General features: G+C 46.0%; 1 protein-coding gene, 1 long non-coding RNA gene and 1 other non-coding gene across 4 annotated transcripts in view; 2 read left to right on the top strand and 1 right to left on the bottom strand.

Moving 5' to 3' along the window:
* USP46 (ubiquitin specific peptidase 46) overlaps window positions 1-11,870 on the bottom strand; it is a 106,865-nt gene extending 94,995 nt beyond the window's left edge. For both annotated transcript variants that reach the window (XM_086407674.1, XM_086407675.1), the window contains exon 1: window positions 11,673-11,870. The gene's annotated coding sequence lies outside the window, so the exon portion shown is untranslated. The remainder of the gene's footprint in view (window positions 1-11,672) is intronic.
* LOC147370685 (uncharacterized) lies at window positions 1,013-9,909 on the top strand. The gene is made up of 4 exons (XR_015166152.1): window positions 1,013-1,284; window positions 1,564-1,702; window positions 6,176-6,567; window positions 7,261-9,909. It is a non-coding gene; the product is annotated as an uncharacterized LOC147370685 (long non-coding RNA).
* Window positions 6,875-6,996, top strand: LOC147370686 (small nucleolar RNA SNORA26). The gene has a single exon (XR_015166307.1). It is a non-coding gene; the product is annotated as a small nucleolar RNA SNORA26 (small nucleolar RNA).
* Window positions 11,871-21,228: the final 9,358 nt, after the last annotated feature.

Genomic DNA, 21,228 nt, shown 5'->3' with positions numbered 1-21,228 from the left:
CATTCTATCTCAGGGCTCTATCACAAGCTGTTCTCTGTGCCTGCAGACCCCCAACTCCACTGGAGATGCCTACCTTGGTCAGCCATTCAAACCTAGGCCACTTGTTTTCCTTCCCACCCACCTGGGGAAAGCAATGTAGTGTGGTGTTTTGAGGGGCTCTGCCTTCAAAATCGGAGAAGGCAATGGCATCCCACTCCAGTACTCTTGCCTGGAAAATCCCATGGACGGAGGAGCCTGGTAGGTTGCAGTCCATGGGGTCGCTAAGAGTCGGACACGACTGAGCGACTTCACTTTCCCTTTTCACTTTCATGCATTGGAGAAGGAAATGGCAACCCACTCCAGTGTTCTTGCCTGGAGAAGCCCAGGGACAGGGGAGCCTGATGGGCTGCTGTCTATGGGGTCGCACAGAGTTGGACACGAGTGAAGCGACTTAGCAGCAGCAGCAGCAGCCTTCAAAATGCATTCAAATCCCAGATCCACCACTTGTTTGCTGCTCTGGACTTGTCTGGGTTTCCCCACCTATAATGTGAGGATGATTAAAAATATTTTGAGAATTAAATTTAACAAATGATAAACTCTTAGAACAGTAATGTAAGTTATCATTTTATATACTCCAATTTTAATCCAGTTGATTGTTTGCCAAGTTTGATACCTGTCACCTAGGAAAGGTTTATAGCGCCTCTTTGCACCCCCCCCCCCCCGCCCCCACTCACCACCAACACCCTCCCCCATCACACCCACCCCCCACCCCAATTTACTTATTAAACACTGTGAATGAGTGAACAGAGAGCATGAAGAAAGGCTGGTCCTCCAGGTTTAGGAGGGACCATGGAGTGAGCTTGTTCAAGAAGACGTGGCTCTGGCCTCTAAGTTTAGTTTTGCAGGACACAAACAGAACAAGCGTAGCTACGGGAAGGGGAATCTCTGGGTTGGCCAGAGCCTTCTAAGGGCAGTCCAGAGGAAGACACTTGGCCGAGAGAACCAGATTCACGAGTACCAAGGCCTAGGAAGGCGGCAAGGCTCCTAGAGCATCTGAGTAGAACGCTCTGCGTAGGTTTGCCTAGTCCTCCTGCCACAGAAAGACCTGCAGCATCCGGTCTAGCCAGAGACCGCATGGCCAGGCCCGCACCGCCCAGGTCCGGAGAATTCCCGGGATTGGCTGCCCGGACCGCCCCTACCCCCGACCGTCCCGCCCCGGATGCCCTGCTCGTGCCCCGCCCCGCCCCGCTTGCATTTTCTCGGCGCAGCACACGCGCACCGGCCTCAGTCTTGCTGAATTGAGAGGTGAGTGTAGATCGGTGTGGTGGGGAGGGCACCCGGCCGGACTGCGGGCCGGGTGGGGCTGGGCTCGCCCCTCATCCCCTCGAGCTTTGCCCGCCCGGAGCTCCACTGCTCTCGGCGGCCAGAACGCAGGGGTAGAGCAGCCCTCGGCGGCCTGGGAGGGACGGGCGGTGGTGCCCGTCCCGGGGCCGCTCGAGGCACACTGCGCCGCGCCGAGTCGCCCGGAGGCTTCCAGGCTGGCCTACCCGGGCGCGGTAACAAGCTTGCGCTTTGCTTCCCCAGGGTTCAGCCGCGGCTACTTTGTAGCGGGGTCAGGCCCCACCCAGACTGAGGCGGTTACAGCGGATCTTGAACCAACTGTGGGCCTGGGGAATTTATCTCCAGCTACTGCCGGCTGCAGCGGCCTGAGTACTAAGCGCAGGTATGACCTCGGGCCTAGAAAAAGAAGATAATGGCATGAGCCCGGGACTTCCCCCCGCTGTCCGGACCTTCCCGCCCCCTGCTCAATCGCAAATGGCATCACAGCTAAAGATCACCCAAAACGCCCCGCCTGACTAAAGCTTCTCGTATCACTTCCGCAACCCACCCCCTCACCCAAATACGCAGCCTCCCTGATCCTTCGCGCGCTCAGCCTGGTCGTCAGGCGGCTTGTCCCCTACTCCTTGCCTGACTAAAGGTAACCTGTCTTCTTTGAGGTCGTTTTCCTTTCTTTGCCTCATCCTGAACTATTGCTTGGAGAAGGCAATGGAACCCCACTCCAGTACTCTTGCCTGGAAAATCCCATGGATGGAGGAGCCTGGTAGGCTGCAGTTCATGGGGTCACTACGAGTCAGACACGACTGAGCGACTTCACTTTCACTTTTCATTTTCGTGCATTGAAGAAGGAAATGGCAACCCACTCCAGTGTTCTTGCCTGGAGAATCCCAGGGACGGGGGAGCCTGGTAGGCTGCCGTCTATGGGGTCGCACAGAGTCGGACACGACTGAAGCGACTTAGCAGCAGCAGCAGAACTATTGCTTTCATTTTTTGGTGCTGAAACCCCGGAATGGGCGAGGCACTCGTGTCTCGCTCTCCTCTCTCCTCTCTCTCTCGCTCCCCTCCTCTCTTCTCTCTCTCCTCTTTCCTCTCTCTCTCTGACGACCTCTGGAACAGGGAACTCTTGCCATTCGACGGCTCTGCATCCAATATTCCACTCACTCCGGCCCCCATATTAAGGTAAGATCCGGATAGTGTTCTAGAGGTACCCTAGTATACTGTCCTCTCTGGTCCCGGGGTCCCCTGGCCTAAGGCCACTCTGTAAGCGACAGTGGGGGCTGCTCCGCCTTGATAATGAGCTCTCTTCTCATAACTCCTATTGTGACTACGGGTGACGACCGAGACTCACAGAAGGAGCCTCTGCTTGCCTCCCAATCATGGGGTCTGGCCAATCTATCCCAAAAGATTCCCCTCGTCCTGCGTCCTCAAAAATCCCAAACTACTCTTACTGAATTCAAGGCGAGCTGCTTAGAGCAGCTCTGTATGCAGATCTGGCCTCAGTACTAATTAGACAATCAAAACCACTGGCCTGAATTTGGCACATTTGACTTACACATTCTTCAAGATCTTACCAACTTCTTAAAATGGAATGGCAAGTGGTCCGAGGTCCCATATGCCCAAGCCTTTTGGGCCTTTCGGAGCAGGCCCTCCCTATGCAAGTCCTGTTGCATGAGGTCCTTCTGTGCACCTTGCCTCCCAAACAAAAGGACCCTTCTGCTTTAACCAGCCACGCACGACCTTCTGCACCCCCAAAGTTCAACCCTGTGGACGAGCCCCCTCCCTACCAGCCACACCATCAACCCCCTCCTTCCCCCTCACCGAACTCACCTAGTGACTCTGAAACCTCTCCTGAGCCTTTCTCAACCCCGTGACCCCAGTCCCTCCTCCCTGCTTCCCAACCCCCCTGCCATGCAATCACGTACCCAACACGTTTCTCCTGAGAGTGGCAGGACCAGAAGGCCCAACGCGAGTCCACGTGCCATTTTCATTGTCAGACATGAGCCAGATAGAAGAAAAGTTAGGATCATTTTCTGAAAACTCTACCAGGTACAGAAAAGAGTTCCTGAGGCTTACCGAGACCTATAACCTTCACATGGAGTGACATATATTATATCCTAAATGCCACTCTCAATCCAGATGAAAAAGACTGTATCTGGCAAGCGGCGGAAGCCCATGCCAGTCACACAACCAAGACTGGGCCAGCCCAGCTGCTGATGAGGTGGTGCCTCAACTAGAACCTCACTGGACATACCAGCCCGGTGACCCAGGCACCAGGATACTCAACCATATGGTCACCTGCCTCCTAGAGGGCATGCAGAAAAATACTCATATCCATGTCAGTTATGATTAATCACCCAAAGGGCGGACGAAAATCCAGCCTTGTTCTTGGTGTGCCTCACAGAGGCAGTCCAAAAGTATAATAACCTCAATCAGTCCGCCCCTGACATTAGACGCAAACTTCGATAACTAGAGAAGGGCCCCAAGAGCTCCCCAAAGGGACCTTCTAGGAGTAGCTAGAGGTGTTCAATAATAGAAGGAGGCTAAAACAGAAAAAGACTGAGAGAAAGGCTAAATATACCTTTTGGCAGCAGCAATTAAGGGAAGAGATCAGCCCAGCCCAAGTCATCCCAGACTGGGGCTCAAACCGCCCCCCTCCCTAACCCCCCTGGCCCGGACCCTGCAACCAGTTGGGACACTGGTCAAAGGCATGCCCAAACCCACCGACCCACACCAAGGCGTACCTGAACTGAGGCCAGTGGGAACACTGGAAGGTGGACTGCCCCCAGGAACGCCCTGGCACCCCTGGGGAGGTCCCCACCTCTCCCCAAAACTCCAGCCCGACCCTGTGAGAGTTGGTCCAATGATGGAAACCAGGTTCCAGCACCCCCCCGGCCTGTGTCCTGGACACGAGCTCAGAACTCAGGGTAGACGGGATAGTGGCTGAGAGAAAGGTCTCCTTCATAGTAGACACTGGAGCTGCCTTCTCTCGACCTCCTACTCTGGCCCAACCCAAAACTGAGAGCTCACAATCAAGGGGGTCTCTGGAGTCCCCCTGAGCCCAAGAATCAGCCTCCCGTTACTCTGTCAATTTGGAAACTTGACCCTTGAACACTCATTTCTCATAATGCCTCAGTGCGCCGTGGTGCTCCTAGGGAGAGATTTGTTATCCAAATTAGGGGTCTCTGTTACCATACCCCCTCTCAATGTGGTCTCTGTCCTACATGCAGATGGCACCTGGACCATCCGTATCCCCTACTCCTGACCTTCCCTGGACCTACCTGCCATAGACCCCCGAGTCTGGGGTACTGGTCACCCATCCATAGCCAAACATACCCCAGTCCACATCACCCTTAACCTTAGCCCTTGCTATAGGCCTAACAACTGTCTCCTCTAGACTGGTCACCCATCTTCCATCTCTTCGTCAGTGCCACCTATGCTGTCAGCTGTGTTTTACTCCTAGGATTCTATTTCCTTCACGTTGTCTAACTACCAGACCCATGACTCCCCTTTTCCTTATCCTTGCTACGCTCCCCGGCCTTCTGGCTAGTTCCTGCCCCTGTGATGAAATTCATTTCTATGTCCATTCCTCATGTTTTAACACGGCCCCTAAACCATGCACTATGAACATTGGGGCAGGAAAGTCCAAATCCCTACTCACTGTTAAAGTACAGAAGACAGGGAGTGCCGTGAGCAGCTGCTATAAGCCAAATGGAAAAGACATGTTTCTATCCCACTACCCGCTGGGGGTACTCAGACGGGGGAGGGGCACAAGATCAACAGTGTAAAAAGAATCAAGAACAGGTTATAAGAAACCTAATCTCCCAGTTACAGGCAACCCCTGAGTCCTATAGATGCCCAGACCACCTTTCCCAATTACGGCCCCTCCTAAATCCTCCCTCTGACAACTGACACCTTATCCTCCTTAACTCATTCCAGTTCTTCTAGAACACACACTACACATCCCAGTGCTGGATATGCATGTCGCTATCTCCATCACTACACATAGCAATCCCTTTACTCTCCACTTGGTTGTCACAGGGCAACTGTACCTCCCCTCCCCAACAAAACACTACATAACTCATTGGGCCAGTCTCTGACAATATCCTCCTTTCAGCCCCTTCAAACCTAACCTGTGTCAACTACTCTAGTCCCAACTACACCAGGCTCACAAACTCCACTCTCTTCTGTTCCACTTTGGTTCTCTGGGACAGCACAAGTAATTGCACCAGCCCAGGAATCTTCATTCTCTGAGGGACCTATGCCTACTCATGTCTTCCCCCCAACCCCCTGGACCTTGCATATTGGTCTTTCTGACCCCAGGTCTTACCATCCTAGAAGATAAAGAGATAGAACAAGTAGCAGATCCCCAGGTGAAACATTCCCACAGGAAAAAAACAGGCTGTCATGGCCCCCCTCCTGATTGGGACTGGCATAGCGGCAGCTCTGGGCACTGGGATTGGGGGCATCTCGACCTCAGCCCATTTCTACTACAAACTGTCCCAGGAACTTAAGGAGAATATGGAACAGGTGGTGGAGTCCTTTGTTGCAGTCCAAAGGCAAAGTAACTCATTGGCTTCTGTAGCCCTACAAAATAGACGAGCCCTGGACCTTCTCACCACAGAAAGGGACGAACCTGCCTTTTCCTGGGAGAAGACTACTGCTCTTTTATTAACGAAACAGGCATAGTCCAGGGTAGGGTCAGAGAACTTAGAGACAGAATCAAAGGCCACAAAAAAGAGTTACAAAAGCTTTCCACTCCCCGAAGCCTGTTCCAACTGGCCCGCCCTTGGTTGCTCCCTTTCTTGGAACCATTAGTACTTATTATCTGACTCCTCTTATTTGGCCCCTGTTTCTTCAGTCTCTTTCAAAGGTTTCTCCAAGACCGGATTTGGGCCATCTCTCAAGACCAAGTCAAAGACCATTCTTCTTGAGAGCCTCACCTTAACTTCAGAAAAAGGAAACCCTGGGCCCTAGAAAGATCCTCTGTTCCAGACCCCAAAACCGTCGCCCCTATCCAGGAGGAAGTAGCCAGAGAGATACGGCACCCTTTTCCCATCCTTTTATGACTTCAGGGTCTGTAATGAAGGAGTCCTCAGGCCTAGAAAAAGAAGATAACTACCTCAAGGGCCCTTGCTGGACCACCTGACTTCAGGGAAAATAAAAGTGAACTTTGCCCCACTCCAGTACTCCAGGCAGATTGCATCAGCCTGGAACTTTCCACCCCCTGCTCAACTACAAATGCCATCTCAGGTAAAGATTACCCAAAACGCCCGGCCTATTCCTTACAACCCTGTCCTTGAGTGAAAGTAAGATGACCCAGGCCCGAGCGTGTGGCTAATGGTGACTGGAGAGTTCCCAAGCTCCATGCAAAGGCTTGGATCAGGCTCTTCCTTAATGTTAAAAGAAGTGGATGTTTACTGGCTTCAACCCAGCAGACTAGCTGCTTCTAAGTGGGTTTTCGGACTCGGCTAAAGAAACTGCTGATGTCCATGATATTGTGAAGAGGAGTGCAGGAAATGGTAGAGAACCCTGTGAGAAACCCAGATCGCCCTTTCCAGTGCCCTTTTAAGGTTGACGCAGTGCCTTAAGAGGCTAACACAGGAGGGTAAAGAAAGTCTCCATAAAACCCAGAGAAGAGGTTTTAGAACTCCTCTCTGGATCCTGTCTGGAGTCACAACTGAACCAGAAGATTTTAAGTCTTAGCACTTACTAGTATGTGTATAGTTAATACCAAGGTCATTAAATTTAAACTTGACCTTCGGTTTGACAATACTCTCAGGCCTGATTTTTAGATTCCTCTGCGGGTCCCATCTAGTGTATTCAAAAATACAAGACAGTTTGGGTACTTTGGTCGCTTCTGATGGTGGAAAAATATCTAGATGATGGAACACATGTACAAATTTTCTATTCAAAAAGGTAATTTTAAAACATTTATTTTTTTAGGTTGAAAACTACAGGTACAAGCCGTTGAAGCCAGGATGCTCTCTGATGCTGGTATTTTAACTGACCTACACCAACTATATTGCTCTGTAGTGTACAACACACAAGTGAGTCTAATGAGGCCAGCTATTCTCACATAACTTGTAGCAGCTATGGATCTGCACTGGCATAGGAGTTGGGTCAGTGGGATAATGCTGGTGGTTTAATTCTCCCAGCTTTATGAAGTGGGTAGTGTAAAATTATAGATGAAGCAATATTTCAGGTAGTGAATTAATATTCTATCACATATGCATAGCCCTAAACAAGGAACCTCATATGTACCTTTCTGGCTATGTAAACTATGGAAAGTCATGTATCTCTCGGGATTTAGTGTCCTCGTGTAACAGTAGAAGTATTCAAGTAGAGATTAGGCCATTTGGGGAGGGAGTTAGGATTAGAGACTCAGTATATATGTTGAAATTTGGCACAAAGGGACCATTCTTCAGTATGTTAAATGCTGCTGAATGTAGCACAGTGAGCTGTAAGAAGGAATTTAAAGGACACAATGATGCTAGATTGTTAGAATTCTGGAAGTATTGGAGGTGATGGGAAAGTTTTCATATAGGAAGAAATGTCAGTGTAGCAAAATTAATAGTCCAGTAGGAGCTAGGAATTCTTTCTGTTATCAGCACTGAATGCTTGCAAATACCTCATTTTCCAGAAATCTTAAATCTTAAGCCTAGGATTCACTCTTAATGCTTATTTCAAAACATTGTTTTAGCCTCTGTGTAAACTTCATTTTTTTAATATTCCAAATTCTGTAAAATCTAGCCTCCTAATATAGGAAATTCAACAAATATGTTGTAAAAGAATAATTGCTAGAGGGAAAAGATAAGGGAAATAGGAAAGGCGTGTGTATGCACTCTGAGTGGAGGACATAATTTCAGATAGAGCTGGCTGAGACTGACTACAGAAGACCTGAAAGGGCTGCAGAGGGTAACATGGTTGTTACAGTCAACCTTTGAGTAACATGGATTTGAACTTAATGGGTCTCCTTATTCATAGGTATTTTCAGTAGTAGATACTACATGGTTGAATTTGTGGATGTGGAGGGCCATCTATAAATTATTCAGATTAACTCCTTTATTATACAAAGGTCAATTGTAAATATTTGGATGAAGAGGATTTCAGGTAGAGGGAAAGCAAGTGCAAAGGCCCTGGGGAGGGATATGTTTAAAGGTTTGTGGGGAAAGCAAGGTGAAGCTGCAGAGAAGTAGCCTTAAGTGTGTGTGCAGGGCTAGGGTGGATATTTGAGACCATTCTAAGATGGCAGCTTGCTTTCTGGCCTGTCAGACCTCGGAATGCTACCACTTAACCTACAATGCTCCCTGCCATCCATATACTTTCCCACGTTTCTCTTAAGTGCTATCTTCCCTCCCCGGTGCTCTTATTCTGGATTTCTATAGCACCTGGTAATGCCCTTGTACTTGGAAGCACATTTTGTGGTTTCTTGTGAGCTTGCCAATAAAATCCATCTTGGTTTCTACCATATTCCTGGGGTCTGACCAAATACCTGGCATATTATAAGTTCTCAAATAGTCCTAAAACCATGGTGACTATAGTACAAGGAGCAGTATCATTTATAATACTATTGTTAGTTGTGTTGAATTGTCTTATAAATCACACTGAAGTAAGTGGCTTACTTAGGAGTGGAGCCTAGTTAGTAAGAGCCTAGATTCAAATCCCCATCCTAAATGATCTCTGACCAGTTCTTAACTTCAATTTCTTTATCTTCAGTGGTGGCTTAGTCGCTATGTTGAGTCTAACTCTTAAGTTGATGATAGTTACTGGGGTTTATACACAGTACATCTAACTCCCTGGTGAGTAGTAGGCACTTAGTAGTGCTATAGGATCATTTTGATAATACTGTATGGTCACTGTAATTTAGATCAGAATGAAAATACTGATACTTGATATTTATATGGTACTAAGATCCTGGCTTTAATGTTCGTTAAAAAAAATAATAGAGTACCTGCTATGGGCCAAGACCTATTCTGGGTATTGTGAACAAAGCAGATCAGAGTATGTAATTGCAACTGGTCTTTGACAAAGGCCTCCGGTGTAAAGGCCTGTGACTAGTTAGCATTTTGGTGGAGAAGTATTTGGTAGACTAAAGGCCTAGATGAAAGTCTGAGGGCGCTAGCAAAGTTTCCAAGGGTAACCACTGGTTGCACAAAAAGCGTCACTCCACTGAGCCCTGCTGGTGGTTCTCTGTCCCTTGAGGAGTCACTTGGGCTGGGCAGACAGGTGGAAACCTTGGGTCTGCCACAGATTTCCCCCTCTCCCAGGAAGCAACTGCAACCGGTACAGTCCTGTTCATACGTTGATTTTCCAAAAATTTTTAAAATAACCAGGAATTTGTTATTTAAAATTCTACGTCCATGGGATTACAGTCCATGCAGGCTACAGTCCATGGGGTTGCAAAGAGTCAGACACAACTGAGTGACTAAGCACAGCACACAGGCTGCAACAAATACTGATACCGAATAATGGCAGCTTCATGCTAGAGATTGGTAAGTAGATGGACAGACCCAAGTTTCTGAATAAAAAACTTACTGAATTTCAGTATTCTTGTGGGGCTATCACAGTCAATAAATAAAACATTATTGAAAAGATTGTGTGTTGTTTACATGTTGCCATTCACAGTAATGCCTTTTGAATCTCATTCCTTTCAAAGAAGTTAGGATCAAAACTCACCATAGCAAATTGTAGACCTGAATAGAGTGAAAGTATAAAAAACTCCCCACCATTCCTTTCTTGCTGACAGATTTGAATACCTATTGTTAACTTTCCACAGCAAAAAAGTTTCATTATTACAAGTCTGAGTATTTCTGCCTAAAAGTGGCCACTCTTCTTTTGAGATATTCCCATTATCTCTGGCTTAACTTCCTGGTTCCCTGGAGGCTCAGAAGGTAAAGGATCCATCTGCAATGCAGGAGATGTCAGTTAGATCCCTGGGTTGGGAAGATCTGGAGGAGGGCTTGGCAACCCACTCCAGTATTGCCTGGAGAGTCCCCAAGGACAGGAGCCAGGCAGGCTACAGTCCATGGGGTAGCACAGAGTTGAACACGACAAGCAACTTGGCATTCCCTAAACATGCACCCAAGTGGCAGGTTCTGGTGCAGCCCTATTTTGGTTAGACTTCTACAGGATCATTGCCCACAACAGAGTTTGCTAGGAACTTCCCTCAGGTGCACGCTTCCTTTCAGAATGAATCTATTAATTTAGCTTCTTACTCATTTTTTTTCTTAGTTAATTGGCTTTCAGCAAAATGCCTGACCCTCAACTGTTCATGTGTAATATGGATAACTGCAATATGCTTGCATCGTCCTGGGTGTCATCTCCGCCTTCAAGCCTTTTATGCTAGTCAGAGGCTTGCTCTTGACAGTACTTCTTCACCATAAATTATATTTTAACATTTCAAGGGTGTCGCAGATTTACACTTGGCTTTATACAAAGCTTAACACGAAATTTTTGCTCTAAATAATGATCATTCGTTTTTATGGTTGAAAAACAAATTGTCATCTACTCACAAAATTAGCTGGCAACCTAGAAAGCAGTGTGGTCAGCTGAAACGTGTTGTATTAATAGGCCAAATACATAACAAGAGAATGGATGCTGTTGTCTACAATCTACTACTCAAAATAGTACTTTTGAGTATATACCAGGATGCCGAACCTCAACATTTGCTATTTTCTACCACTTTCCACGACAGTACGTGAATATTCAGTTATGTACAGGGCTCAGTAGTCGAGATCCCCATTTACCTTTTACCCCCTTCTTGGCCGTGCTTTTTCTGCAGTGAAAACAGACTCAGCCACAAGACTTTTAGTATTAAGTGTAAAATACTTGAAGATAACTGTGTTTGCCAAGTGCAAGAATTCAATACATATTGACACTCCCCATTACTGGAGGAATCTGCATTACTGCAGGTGTTTCCATTAGAAACGACCCTCAAAATGTAGATGTGACTTTATCCTCACTTAACTATCTGTACAGCAGCCGAATAATCACGAGCTAGAAACAGGCTAGAACATGAACCGACCATTTAAGCGAGGCGGTTCATTCCTCTAAGCATTCTATCTCACCGTCCTGCGAACACTCAAGCGCGGTAACCAGAAAGCCACAAACTCTTCCACTATTTTGAATGCAAATATCCCTTCCGAGGCCGCAAACCGTTCAGAAGACGGAGTGAGCGTTCAGTGCCCGGCAGGGCCCAATCAGGTCGCGCTTTACTAGCCTGGGTTCCTCCCGCCAAGCGGCAGCAGAGCCGCGCCAACAGCGAATCTCCGCCCCGCGGAGGGGAGGCAGGGAACCGAGAGGGAAAACCCGAGACCCGGCGGCTAAGCGACCCCACGGCCCAGGCCCAGCCTCACCTCCGCCTCGGGCACCACGGGTCCGGGGTTCGAGACAGGCAGCTCTTTGCCTGCGGCCCGTCAAACTCCCTGACCACGCCCACTGCCCCTCAAAGCCCCGCGGCTCGGGGTAGCGAGCGAATGGACGCTACCAAGGGCCGAAGCATCCGAGTAGGCAAAGACACCGCACCCTCCACCCACTGGCGATGAGACCAAGTGTTCCAAACCCGGTGGAAGACCTGCCCCCTCGCGAGAGTTCTGACGCGCTGCTACGGGCCGCGAGAACCCTGGGGGACGCAGCCTGCCAATCACCACATGGAGGCGGTTCCGCGCGCACCCAATTGGCTAAGCACGGGAAGGTTCGCGTCCCATTGGCATGTTTTCCGGAGCCAACTTACCCTTCTCCGTCTGAACCCTCGTCCCACTCTCCGGCACTGCTTCTCAGCTGAGGAGATGGAGAGCAGGAGAGGAAACGCCTACGCTTGCCCCGAGTTCCTAGTGCGAGAGCTTGGGCTGCCCGAGTAGAATCCCACCTCTTCATCCGTGGCATTTTAGAATCATTTCTTGCCCAGATTCTAGCATGTCTTGTCTCGTTCCTAACCTCAGTTTTCTAACCTGTGTCCCCAAACTGACCTTGTCCTGGGCAGGGAGCTGTTTTTACCCGTGCTTGGGAGAAAACAGGCTTCCATAGACCTTGCCAAATTAAGGTATTTCTTTAAAAGCTTTCAGATCTCCAAACCTACGTCTTGCTCTGCATAGCATGCACTGAGAATTAAATTTTTTTTTAACAATCATTAACCACCACTCCCTGCCCCGCGTGCCTTAATTAATTAAATCATCAAAATAATCATCAGTGAAGTAGGTACTGTCAATGGTTTTTCAAGTGAAGAAACCAGAAGCACAGAGAACTTAAGTCACCTGCCCAAGTTCTGTGTTTGCTCTGCAAGTATGCACTATACTCTGTCCTTTTCATCCCTGTCTCTTATTTTAATCCAGGACTTCGTAATTGCTGGATTACCTCTAGAAACAACTTAACTCCTCTCCTTGCCATCCTCTACAAATCCAAGGATTAATCTTCCTAAGGCAAATCTGATCGTCTCTCTCAAATCCTTCTCAGGTCTCAGAAATCTCAAATCCTTCTGTGGTTCCTTATTGCCACTCTCTGGCACACAGTGCTATTTATTGAAATATTCGCATCTGCAGTTAAGTACACAAGCCATGTTGGGTGTATAACCAGAAACGGAACTGTTGGATCAGAGTTGTGCCATGTTCAAATTTAGTAGACATTTTAAAGCAGTTTTCCAGAGTGTTTGCACAAATTTACACCCTGATCAGCAACATATGAGAGTTCCAGTCATTCCACATATTTGTCAGTGCCAAGTATGTCCCATCTTTTTTCATTTTGGCCATTTTGGTGGGTGATGATTATGTTTTCTGTGATTTTAATTTTCATCTCCCTGATTAATGAAGTACATCATGAGAAACGCTGGGCTGGAGGAAGCACAAGCTGGAATCAAGATTGCTGGGAGAAATATCAATAACCTCAAATATGCAAATGACACCAGCCTTATGGCAGAAAGTGAAGAACTAAAGAGCCTCTTGATGAAAGTAAAAGAGGAAAGTGAAAAAGTTGGCTTAAAGCTCAACATTCAGAAAATTAAGATCATGGCATCCAGTCCCATCACTTCATGGCAAATAGATAGGGAAACAGTGGAAACAGTAGCTGACTTTATATTTTGGGGCTTCCAAATCACTGCAGATGGTAAAAGACATTCCTTGGAAGGAAAGTTATGACCAACCTAGACAGCATATTAAAAAGCAGAGACATTACTTTGTCAACAAAGGTCTGTCTAGTCAAGGCTATGGTTTTTCCAGTGGTCATGTATGGATGTGAGAGTTGGACTATAAAGAAAGCTGAGCACCAAAGAATTGATGCTTTTGAACTGTGGTGTTGGTGAAGACTCTTGAGAGTCGCTTGGACTGCAAGAAGATCCAGCCAGTCCATCCTAAAGGAAAGCAATCCTGGGTGTTCATTGGAAGGACAGATGTTGAAGCTGAAATTCTTTGGCCACCTGATGCGAAGAGCTGACTCATTTGAAAAGACCCTGATTCTGGGGAAGATTGAGAGCAGGAGGAGAAGGGGATGACAGAGGATGAGATAGTTGGATGGCATCACCGACTTAATGGACATGGGTTTGGGTAGACTCTGGGAGCTGGTGATGGACAGGGAGGCCTGGCGTGCTGTGATTCATGGGGTCGCAAAGAGTCGGACACGAACTGGACTGGACTGGACTGAACTTGAACTGGATTAATGAAGTTGAGCACTTTATCATATGGTTATTGGTTATTTAGAAATAACTTTATGAAGTTTCTGTTAAATTTTTTGCCCATTTTCCTGAGTTTTTAATTTTTTTTCCTAATACTTGATTATAAAAATGTTCAAATAGCAAAGTTTAAGGAATTTTACAGTAAACACAGGTAAACCTGCCACACAGATTCTGTTGTTGTTCAATTGCTAAGTCATGTCCGACTCGTTGGGACCCCATGGACTGCAGCATCCCAGGCTTCCCTGTCCTTCACTATCTTCTGGCGTTTGCTCAAACTCATGTCTGTTGAGTCGGTGATACCATCCAACCATCTCATCCTCTGTCACCCACTTCTCCTCCTGCCTTCAATCTTTCCCCACATCAGGGTCTTTTCCAATGAGTTGGCTCTTTGCATCAAGTGACTAAGGGCTTCCCTGGTGGCTCAGATGGTAAAGAATCTGGCTGCAATGCAGGAGACCTGGTTTTGATCCCTGGGTTGGGAAGATCCCCTGGAGGAGGGCATGGCAACTCACTCCAGTATTCTTTCCTGGAGAATCCCCATGGACAGAGGGGCCTGGCGAGCACCAGTCCATGGGGTTGCAAAGAGTTGGACACAACTAAGTGACTAAGTACAGCATAGCACACATAAAGTGACCAAAGTATTGGAGCTTCAGCTTCAGCATCAGTCCTTCCAGTGAATATTCAGGGTTGATTTCCTTTAGGATTGACTGCTTTGATCTCCCATTTTTTATACAACTTGTTTCATTATATTTCTATCCTTCCCTTTATCCATCTTCATGTTGTTGCATTTCAAAATTGATTGCAGATAGCAATATGTGTCTTCTAACTTCAGCATATATATAATTCAGTATTTAAGGTTTCTTCTTTTGATATAAAACTTAAATGCACAAATCTTCAGTGTAGATTGGCTGAGTTTTGAGCAAAGGAGTTTCAAGTTCAATGCCACCTTCCAGTCAATCTCCATTTCCACTTTCCTGATGGAAACCATAGTTCTGATTTATTTTTTCCCTACAGTGGATTAGCTTTACCTGCTTCAGAATTTCATATAACTAGAATCATAAATATCTGCTATTTTGTGACTTCTTTCACTCAGCCTACTGTACTTTAGATTCCTTCATGTCGTTGCATGTGTCAATAATTCATTTCTTTTTATTGCTGAGTAGAATTCCATTGGGTAAATATACTAGTTTATCCGTAGTAAGAGGACTTGTAAAATATGCCTCCTTTGTGAAGTGTATGTGTTTCAAATATCTCTTTCAATTCTGAGTTCCTTCTCATTCTTCTAGCGATGCCTGTTGAGAGGGAGAGTTCTTATTATTTATTTATTGGCTGGGCTGGGGTCTTCATTGCTATATGGGCTTTTTCTCTAGTTGCAGTGAGGGGGTCTTGTCTGTAGTTATGGTCCATGGGTTTCTCATTGCTGCATCTTTTCTTGTTGCAGAGCACAGGCTCCAGGCATGAGGGTTTCCGTAGTTGTGACTTCTGGGCTCTAGAGCACAGGCTCAGTAGTAGTGGCACATGGGTTTAGTTGCTCCCCGGTTTGTGGGGTCTTCCTGGACCAGGGACTGAACCCGTGTCCCCTGTGTTGGCAGGCAGATTCTTTACAACAGAGACACCAGCAAAGCCCACGTTCTTAGTTTTAATACTCCAATGTATCAATTTTTGATGGTGACTGGTTTTAAGAAATCTCTGCCTACTCCAGGTTATGAAGATTCCTTCTCTATTTTCCTCCAAAAGTTTCACTGTCTTAATTTGCCCATTTAGAATAGTAATCCATTTTAAACTGATTGTTGTGAGTGATCAGATATAAAGGTAGATCCAGACATCTGTTTTTCTATATGGCTATCCAATGAATCCAGCATGGTTATTTAATTGATCACTTGCCCACATTTGCAGTTGTCACAAATCAGGTGACCACATACGTGTAGACCTATTTCCCACTCTGTCCTATTTAATAGGTTGATTTTGTCTATCTTTGTACCAATACCACATAGTCTTCATTACTATAGCTTTATAATTAGCCTTGATAGTGCACCAGTGAACTGACTTTTTAAATTTAATTTAAATAGCTATGGGGCTAGTGGCTACCATATTGGTAGAGCAGATATAGAAAATCCTCATAGGAAGTTCTGTTGACAGCACTGCTTTAGAAGACACCTAGAGGCCAATACCAGATACTTCATTTCACAGCCACAGGCCATCTTGAGTTTATGGCTGGGCTGCTCTTCAAAAATATCTGTGTAGTATCTTTTTAAAAAGAAATTAAAAATGCATCTTCCCAAAGATAGGTAAGATATCCAGCTGTTTTGACCTTGTACTTTTAGCAACGAAAATATTATTTCAGGTTTGGGAAAGTTTAATGTTTTAGGAGACATTTCCTGTGATCAGACACCATAAAATATGTAGCCCCAAATCACAGGGAAAGTTTGCTGCTATACTGCCGTCACCTGTCGTTTACTGTCTGCTGTCATCCAAGGTCACACAATTCTCTGTCAGAGGGCTTTCCTGGGCTGTTACTAGCTGTGTCTGAGAGTTTGCCCTCAGACTTGTAATCAAAGGTCTGAGTCAAATCTGGCTCCTATGTGTAAGGGATTCCTTAAACCATACTGTCCTATTTATTCCATGGTATCATTGGAGTCTTTTGACTTTTAAATGATACATATGCACTTATTATGTCCTTCCAGTGTTACTTTTTATGTTACATGTATTTATTTCTCCCCACAATGCTTGATTGCATTTGATGACTGTTTCTTTTCCAGTGTCTTGTGTCTTATAGTTACTGTGATGGCTGTTTTAATTATCATCAGTTTCCACACATGAGGATAGCAGAGGGCTTACTCTGTGAGATGCCCTGTGCTGGCCCCTAGGATAAACTCTGACAAATAACCAATAATAGTTACCATTGAGCATCTACTAAATACTATACCCCAAGCACTTGCATTTGTTATTTTTAATCCTAACAACATTGTAAGATATATACTGTTACTACTTTTTTTTTTTTAAGATGGCTTATCAGTGCTGGAGCTGAGATTAAAGCTGTGAATCCCACCACCGCCACCTCTATGAGAGTTATCAGACTTAAAAGGTACTTTGTTTCCTCTTGAGGAACCTATGGTCTCATAGTGGAGGCAAACTCACAATAACCACAACCCCCCAGCAGAAAAGACATTACAAAAAGAAAAGGGGGTGAAAGCACAGAAGAAATGGCAATGGGCCATGAGTCCTGCCAGCAGGTCTGTAGCACGCCATAGTTGAAACTAGTCTGCGGGAAATGAGTCAGATGTCCTTAGCAGCTTGGTCTTGTAGATGACTCCTAATCCTTTCTCCTCCTTTTGGAATGATCTGAGGAGAAGGAACAAGTTTCCCTGTTTGCTTCTCAATCCTCAGCCAGGCTTATCTCTGATCTCACTTCTGAAGAGGAGACATTGCTAACAAGTGGTCAGTACCCTTTTTAAAGAATGACTCTCCAATGACTCTCACCTCAAAACCAGAATCTGTTCGTGCTAGGCTGCTTTGAGAAACCCTCCAGAGTAAGGATGGGCCCTTTAAGAAGACCTTCAATGTGGCTGTGATGGTTACATCTCTAGCTGCCGTCTTTGACCATCTCCTAGATGAGATAGGTTGGATTGTGTCTCCCCTAAATTCATGTGTCCAAGTCCTACCCCTCCCCCTTAGACATGACTTTATTTGAAATGTGATATTGTAGGATCATTGCAGATGTAATTAGATAAGAAGGTCGTATTAAAGTAGACAGCACCTAATCCAGTATGACGGGTGTCCTTATGAAAAGGAGAGACATGGGCACAGAAACACACTCTCAGGAAGAATGCTATATGAATAGAAAGATGAAGGAAGAGATGACTCTACAAGCCAAGGAGTGCCCAAGGTTCCCAGGAAACCACCAGAAACCAGGAGATAGACCTGAACCAGATTCATCCCTCCAGCCTCTAGAAAGCTCCTTCTCAGATGTCCAACCTCCAGAACTGGGAGATGCTGCTCTTCTGTTCTTTAAGCCACCCAGTTTGTGGTCCTTTGTTATGGCAGCCCTTGGAAACTAATATACTGAAGATGGCAGAGAAATGAGTTAGGAGGAATCTGAGCCCCTGAGAACTGTATGGAGCACAACTTCTACATCAGCTTTGGTCCTGATGAACATCTGCCTTGTTCAAGGTCCTGTTACTGTGGCCCTGTTTCTGGCACAGAACTCCTAAAACTCTTGATGAGTACAATAAAAAGTGTCTTTTGTTATGCTAATGACATGACTTTTGGAAAGTACTGGATAGGGGCCGGTTGCCAGAGGACCCAACCCTGTGGTTCGAGGATTGGAAGTTTTAGTCCCTCCTGTCTTCCCCCTACCCAACACCAGGGAAGGAAGAGGGCTGGAGGCTGACTCAGTCACTAATAGCCACTGATTTAATCAGTCACACCTTAGTGAGGAGCCTCTACAAAACACCAAAAAGACAGGGTTCAGAGAACTCTGGGTTGGTGAACCCATGGAGATTCTGGGAGAATGGTACCCTCAAAGTGGGCATGTAAACTCTGCTCCCCTTTTTAATATGTTGCCCTCTGCATCTCTTCCATCTGGCTGTTCCTGAGTTATGCCTTTTTATAATAAACTGATAATTTAGTAAATAAAATGTTTCTCTGAGGTTTGTGAGTCATTCTAATTACTATAGTTGAACCCAAGTCTAGAGTTGTGGGGACATCTGATCTAAGTCAGTTGTCAAAACCACAGGTAACAACCTAGACTCACAATTGGCACTGGATGTTTGAGCCGGGAGGGGGTCTTGGGACTGAGCCCTTGATCTGTGGGATCTGATGCTATCTCCAGGTAGATAGTGTCAGAATAGAGCTGATGTGTGTGGCAAATTCCCACACATCTTAATTAGTGATCAGAACCTTGGACACTATCACCGGGCCTCTGTTATTTGCATGAAAACCAATCCTGATAGTAAGGGAAAAGCTCAAACTCCTTATGATAACATACTAGACCCAGTTAAGATGTCCCCTGCCTTATTTTCTGCCTTCTCCCTTTGGAGCCCGCATATTCAGTCACATGGCACTACTTTACTCCCAACCTCTCTCTTAATCTCTTTCCGCTGTGCCAGTAACATCTTTCTTACCTCTGCCTGTGTTCTTTCTCACCCTTCCTAGCCTGGCAACCCCTTAGGCTTTTTCATTCTCCAGAATTCCTTTCCTGACCTCATCAGGACTGGTTTCTGATCTCATGCTCCCAGTGTCTCCTGCTATCACGATGTTTATTAATTATGTTGTAGATTGTGAACTTCTTTTAGAGTTCAGTGCCTGGCCCATCATAAATACTCATTACCTCATTACTCAGTGATGAAGGATCACTAGGGGTTTTCCTTGGCCATCTATGGGAAGAGGTGTTCTGAATTTCTTTAAAAAAATTACATAGTTTTTTTTCTTTTGAAGAGCAGCCCAATAATAACTTAAGATGGCCTGTAACTATGAAATGAACTATCTAGAATTGGCTACTGAAAGTGAAAATCACTCAGTCGTGTCCGACTCTTTGTGACCCCATGGACTATACAGTCCTTGGAATTATCCAGGTCAGAAAACTGGAGTGAGTAACCTTTCCCTTCTCCAGGGGATCTTCCCAACCCAGGGATTGAGCCCAGGTCTCCTACATTGTAGGCGGGTTCTTTACCAACTGAGCTACCAGGGAAGCCCAAGAATACTGGAGTGGGTAGCCTGTCCCTTCTCCAGCGGATTTTCTGAACCCAGAAATTGAACTGGGGTCTCCTGCATTGCAGGTGGATTTGTTACCAACTGAGCTATCAGGGAAGCCTACATTGGCTGCTAGATGTCTCCTAAAGCAGTGCTGTTTCTATAGAACTTCCTGTGAAGACGAAACGTCCTATGTTTGTACTGTCCACTAGGGTGGCCACTAGCCACATGGATATTTACATTTAATTAAATGAGAAATTCAGTCCTCAGTATGGTGGGTTGAATAATGGCCTCCAAGCAGATCCACCTCCTAATATCCAGCACCTATTAGTTGTACCTTATGTAACAAAAGAGACTATATGGATATGGTTAGACTAAAGATGTTTTTTTAAATCTATTTTTTTATTGAAGGATAATTGCTTTACAGAATTTTTTTGTTTTCTGTCAAACCTCAACATGAATCAGCCATAAGAAAGAAAAGTGAAGTTGCTCAGTCGTGTCCGATTCTTTGTGACCCCATGGACTGTAGCCTGCCAGGCTCCTCCATCCGTGGGATTTTCCAGGCAAGAATACTGGAGTGGGTTGCCATTTCCTTGTCCAGGGGATCTTCCTTACCCAGGGATCGAACCCGGGTCTCCCACACTGCAGGCAGACTCTTTACCATCTGAGCCACCAGAGAAGCCCCATAGGTTTCATATAATCCCTCCCTTCTGAACCTCCCTCCCATCTCTCTCCCCATCCCACCCCTCTAGGTTGACACAGAGCCTCTGTTTGAGTTTCCCGAGCCATACAGTAAATTCCTGTTGGATATCTATTTTACATATGGTAATGTAAGTTTCCATGTTACTCTATCCATACATCTCACCCTCTCCTCCCCTCTAGATTATAGATCTTGAGGTGGAGAAATTATCCTGGATTATTCGAATGGGCCCTAAATGTAATTACAGGTGTCTTATAAGAAGGGGACAGAGAGATCTGACTGCAGAACAGAAGAAAAAGACAATGTGACAGCGGAGGCAAGATGCTACACTGCAGGCTTTGAAGGTGGAGGGGGGGCCTTGAGCCAATCAATGCTCAGAGTAGAGCTCTACAGCTAGAAGAGGCAAAGAAACAAACTATTCCCTGGAAACTTCAAGAGGAGCATGGCCCTACAGACACCCTGATGTTGGCCCAGGGAAACTAACTTCCAACTCTGACCCCCAGAACTGTAAGATCATAAATGTGTACTTTAAGCCAACAAGTTTGTGACATTTGTTACAGCAGCCATAGTGAATTAATATACTCAGTAGCACTAGCCTCATTTCAAGAGCACACTTCTAGACAGTACAGTTCCAGAATCTTCTGCTTAAGGAGGAAGAGTATCTCCTGGAAATCTTCTAGAATTTAGAAACTCTGAATGTTAATATGTTCCTTGCAGCCAGTATGAATTTATGATACAATTATTTTGCATAGGAAAACCAAGCTCCAAGAGCTCACCTGTCTTCTGCTCAAGCAGATTATCCAGACTGGTAAATCAAGCCCTTTGACACTGTGATCCATTTACTTCGGTTAAGACAGCT

The sequence above is a fragment of the Bos grunniens genome, chromosome 6 (assembly GCF_055505025.1).
Source record: "Bos grunniens cultivar Pamir isolate PY7600 chromosome 6, Bosgru_T2T1.0, whole genome shotgun sequence".
Lineage (NCBI taxonomy): Eukaryota > Metazoa > Chordata > Mammalia > Artiodactyla > Bovidae > Bos > Bos grunniens.
The sequence above is the reverse complement of the archived record's forward strand: the minus strand, read 5'-3'. Positions and strand labels throughout refer to the sequence as shown.